The following is a 5818-nucleotide window of genomic DNA, read 5'->3' as shown; positions in this document are numbered from 1 at the left end:
AAATGTTGATCCAATACTCGCACGATCAGTACTGGCGCCCCCCCAGGGATGTGTGCTCTCCCCACTACTTTCTCCCTGTACACCAACGACTGCACTGCTAAGGACCCCTCTGTCAAACTCCTGAAGTTTGCAGACGACACCACACTCATTGGCCTCATCCGGGATGGTGTCGAGTCTGCTTACAGACAGGAGGTTGAAGAGCTGGCTGTCTGGTGCAGTCATAACAACCTGGAGCTGAACACACTCAAAACAGACGGGATGATTGTGGAGAAACACCTCAGCATTATCCCCACTCACCATCATGAACAGCACTGTGGAAACAGTGGAGTCATTCAGGTTCCTGGGCACGACCATCTCACAGGACCTGAAGTGGGAGCCCTACATAGACTCCATTGTGAAGAAGGACAGCAGAGGTTGTACTTCCTTCGCCAGCTGAGGAAGTTCAACCTGCCACAGGAGCTACTGATGCAATTCTACTCCGTAGTCATCCAGTCTGTCCTCTGCACCTCTATAACTGTCTGGTTCGGCTCAGCTACGAAATCAGACATCAGAAGATTACAGCAGATAGTTCGGACTGCTGGAAGAATCCTTAGCACATCCCCCCCAGCTCTCCAAGAACTGCACTCGTCCAGAGTCGGTAAAAGGGCTAGCAAAATCATTCTAGACCCCTCACATCCGGGCCACTTCCTCTTCGAACCTCTGCCATCTGGCCGGTGCTACAGAGCACTGAGCACCAGGACAGCCAGGCACAAGAAAAGTTTCTTTCCTCAGGCCATCTACCTCATGAACAGCTAAATCCCCCCTAGAGAGTAAACCAGTGCAATACACAACGCTATTTATATTTATATTTATAACTATTTATCATATCTCTTAGTCACATTCCCTTGCATTTGTATAGAACATACCTGTACATACATACAATGTCTAGTGACTATTTTTGTATATTGGGTACACCGTTTCCCTCCGGAGTGTGATTCCTGTTACTCCTTCTGATCTTGACCTTTCACCTGTGTGTTTTCACTAAGATTCTTGCCTCACCCTGTGTACTGATTGCTGATCGCCCGACCATTGCCTGTCCCTCGACTACTCCCTTTGGATTGCGCTTGTCTGCTACAATAAACATCTCTTTGAAGAACTCTGCACTTGAGTTCGTCCTCTCGGAACACGAAACCATGAAAGAAGATTCCGCCTGTAACCAGGACTCAGCAGAATGTGTTAAGATGCGTACGGCACTCGCTACCCAGGGCACTCTCCTTGGTGCTCACAACCAGGCCCTTAAGTGCCTGGAAGAAATGTTGGAGAGACTGATTCAGGCGCTGCAAGCCAGAGGAATCATACAGCCTGTCACTGTGGCGGCACCCGCGGTCCCAGAAAAAAACGCCCCGCTTGCACCCCCAGAGGCTTTCGGGACCGAGACGCACATCGCGACCCCAGAGTGGTATGATGGCACTCCCGACCAGTGTCAGGACTTTCTGATGCAATGCAAGTTGGTGTTTGAGTGCTCTCCTCGCATGTACAGAACCGATGAAGCTAAGATGGCCTTTGCCCTGTCCTTACTGGTGGGTCCGGTTCGAGCATGGGTGGGGTGGCACACGCGTCAAAAGACTACCTACACCACCTTTCGCAAGAAGTTTGAGGCGGTGTTTGATCACCCTCACGCCAGCCGCACAGCAGGGGACTGTCTCTGGCACCTGAAGCTGGGAAACCGTACTGTGGCAGAATACGCCCTTGAATTTCGACCCCTTGCAGCGAAGAGCAGCTGGAACTCCGCTGCCCTCCTTACTGGTTTCCATAACGGTCTGAACCCATGGATCCAGGCTGAGCTGACGTACAGGAGGGAGGATTGGACTTTTGACCGGTATGTGGAGACCACCATTGCCATTGATAATCTCGGTCGGAATCGACAAGGTCATGGGGGGTTGGCTCTCTCCCCCTAATCCAGGTCCAGCGATGAACCTGAGCCCATGCAGGTAGGGCCGAGCTGGTTGGGTCCAGAGGAACGGAGGCGTCGCCTGGTGGGGAACCTATGCCTCAACTGTGGTTCACCAGAACACCTCTGAGCATCCTGCCCAGTAAGGCCACCCCAGGGGACCTCAAGGGAGTCCAAGGTGAGTTCTGGGGAGTACAGTGGCCAATTACGATTACCTGTCTGTATAACATGGGAGGGGAATCAGGTTCATACAAGAGCGCTAATTGACTCCGGAGCCGCTGGGTGTTTTATGGACTGGGGCTTTGCTAAGAAACATCAACCTTGTAAAATTTGTGAAGTCACACTAAAGATTAAAGCACTTGACGGTCAACCCCTCGGGTCCGGAGTAGTGGACACTCGCACCATACCCCTACAACTAGAGAGAGGAGCATGCCACCAGGAGGTACTTACCTTTTTCCTAATACGAGCCCCTGACACCCCAATTATGTTAGGATTTCCCTGGTTGATGAGACATGATCCAGTTTTTCGTTGGAGCACTAAAGAATTGATTTCTTGGGGACATAACTGTCGCTCTTCTTGTTTAACTCTTCCCTGCCGCGTTAAGTTGGTAGAGGGCGTAGAGGGACTTTCTCCACCAGAGATTCCCCCAGATTACGAGGACCTTCGGAGGTATTCAGTAAAGCCCGGGCAGCGGAACTCCCACCGTGCCGACCCTGGAACTGTGCAATAGATCTCTTGCCAGGAACCACACCTCCCGGGGGTTGGATATACCTGCTGTCCTTACCGGAACAGAGGGCCATGCAAGAATACATCTCTGAGGCACTCGCTTCTGGGCTCATCCGACCATCCACTTCTCCAGCGTCAGCAGGCTTCTTCTTCATCAGTAAAAAAAGAATGGGGGATTGCGACCCTGTATTGATTATTGTGGTTTGAATGCCATTACGGTTAAATATCCTCACCCTTTGCCTTTAATCGCAACCACCCTAGAAAACATTCACGGTTCCTCATGGTTCACCAAGCTTGATCTCCGCAGTTCTTATAATTTGATCCGGATCCAAGAGGGGGATGAATGGAAGATGGAATTTTCCACCACCCAGGGGCATTATGAGCATCAGGTCATGGTGTTAGGCCTCGTGAATGCCCCCTCCGTCTTCCAAGCATTTCTGAATCATGTGTTGGGTGATTTCATTAATCATTGTGTGATAGTATATTTCGATGACATTCTGATCTACTCCAGGACCCGAGAAGAGCATACCCGTCAGGTCCATGCAGTTCTGTTGCGCCTTCTTGAGAACAAGCTGTATGTCAAGGGAGAGAAATGTGTCTTCCACCAGGGCCAAGTCTCCTTTCTGGGTTACATTCTGAGCCGCGAGGGAATCTCCATGGACCCCCAAAAAGTCAATGCGCTGACGTCCTGGCCCCGACCTACGACGGTAAGAGCGCTCCAGCGTTTCCTAGGCTTCGCTAACTATTACCGTCGTTTCATCCGTGGTTTCAGCACCGTGGCGGCCCCCCTCACTGCTCTCACCGCCTGTAAGGAATGTAGGCTCCCACAGGCAGAAGACGCAGAGAGGGCATTCCAAGAGCTGAAAACTCGCTTCACGTCAGCCCCAGTACTGAAACAGCCAGACCCCTCTTTGCCATTTGTAGTGAAGGTTGACGCCTCCTCGGTCGGGGTAGGAGCAGTTTTATCCCAGAGGCAAGGGGACCCTCCAAAACTGTATCCAAATGTATCCAAGGTAAGCCCGTGAAATTATACCCTTGCGCATTCTTTTCCAGGAAACTGTCTGAGGCTGAACGAAACTACGACATAGGAAATAGAGAGCTCCTGGCAATTAAGTTAGCCCTAGAAGAGTGGAGGCATTGGCTAGAAGGGGCACAACACCCTTTTTTGGTATTCACGGATCATAAAAATTTACAATATCTGCAGACAGCCCGGCGCCTCAACGCGCGTCAGGCCAGGTGGGCGCTGTTCTTTTCTCGGTTCAACTTTACTGTCACTTACAGACCAGGTCCCAAGAACATCAAAGCGGACGCCCTTTCCCGGCTGCATGACGAAACGCAGGAGGTAACGGAAGCGGACTACATCCTGCCCAGGTCCTGCTTTGTAGCACCCGTTCAGTGGGACTTCACCCAGGACCTGGCCCAAGCCCAACAAGGGGACCCCAAACCACCAGGTAAACCTTCTGGAAAACAATATGTTCCACCAGGTCTGAGGACGACTCTCCTACAATGGGCCCATGACCATCCAGCGGCAGGGCACCCAGGGTTTGGGAAGACTCAGGCTAGGATCCAGCAGCTCTACTGGTGGCCGTCCCTCCGGGAGGACGTACAGGACTACATCCGGGCATATCCAGTCTGTGCTCAGTCCAAGGCTTCAAATCAGAGTCCAGCCGGGCTCCTGGAACCCCTGCCGGTACCCAACTGTCCCTGGACGCACCTAGCGTTAGATTTCTTAGTGGACCTCCCACTGTCAGGTGGTAAGACCACCATCTTGACCGTGATCGATCGTTTTTCCAAGGGCTGTCGCTTGATTCCTTTGCCCAAGCTCCCCTCTGCCTTGGAGACAGCAGAGTTGCTGTTTCAGCATGTATTCCGGCTCTACGGTATACCCGAAGACATAGTGTCCGACAGAGGTCCTCAGTTCACATCGCGTGTGTGGAGGGCCTTTTGGAAGAAACTCGGGGTCACAGTGAGTATGACATCGGGGTACCACCCTCAAGCCAATGGGCAGGTTGAACGGCTACAGCAAGACATCGGTCGGTACCTCAGAAGCTATTGTCTTGAACACCCAACTGACTGGGTTCGACACCTTCCGTGGGCAGAGTACGCCCACAATACGCTCACCCATACCTCTACAGGTGTCTCTCCTTTTCAGTGCATCTTGGGGTACCAGCCACCATTGTTCCCATGGCAACCGGGATCCAGTGATGTGCCGGCTGTGGACTCTTGGTACCGAACCAGCGGCGAGGTATGGGCAGCTGTCAGACGACATCTCCAAGAATCACAAACCCGTATCAAACATCAAGCCGATCGACATCGGCGGCACCTCTCCCTTGCACCCGGACAGAGGGTGTGGCTGTCAACCCGGGGTCTCCAAGGACAGTATATGTCTAAGAAACTCAGCCCAAGGTACATAGGACCCTTTAAGATTATCCGCAGAGTTACCCCGGTCTCTTATCGCCTGCAACTGCCCCAACACCTACGCACACACCCGACGTTCCACGTATCCTTCCTCAAACCCTTGGCCACCTCCCTACACCAGCCCGCAAGCACGCCTCCAGACCCAATTCTCCTGCCTGACGGTGGTGCACCACCGTATGCGGTACGGGCGCTCCTGGATTCCCGCCGTCGTGGAGGGGTACTCCAGTATCTGGTGGATTGAGAAGGATACGGACCTGAGGAACAGTGCTGGGTAGCGGCACGAGACATCCTTGATCCAAGCCTCATTGCCGACTTCCACAGCAGTCATCCGGATCGGCCCGCACCTCGGCCTCGAGGCCGTCCCCCTGGTCGCCCTCGAGTGTTCGGGACCGATCCTCGGGGGGGGGGGGGGGTACTGCCACGCCCACACCTTCGGACCAACACGGAACACCTGTGACCCAACGCAGACCGCAGCATAAAAGGCTGCGTCGGACAACCAGCTGATGCGGAACCTTGATCTGCCTCCTCGTTAGCGACCTTCTCCAGCCATTTCCTGTTCCTGAACGCCTTCCCCGAACCCGTCCCTTGTTCCCCCGATCTACTGCCTCCTTCGGATTATCGACCTCTTGCCTGCACACTGACCTCGCCTTTTGGATCCTCCCTGTTACGACGTTCGCACCTCGAAGACCCTTTGCCCGTCCTCTGACCTCCTCTCTTGGATTTCCCCGAAGACACCACGATTAC

This window comes from Scleropages formosus, chromosome 13, assembly GCF_900964775.1.
Source record: "Scleropages formosus chromosome 13, fSclFor1.1, whole genome shotgun sequence".
Taxonomy (NCBI): domain Eukaryota; kingdom Metazoa; phylum Chordata; class Actinopteri; order Osteoglossiformes; family Osteoglossidae; genus Scleropages; species Scleropages formosus.
The sequence above is the reverse complement of the archived record's forward strand: the minus strand, read 5'-3'. Positions refer to the sequence as shown.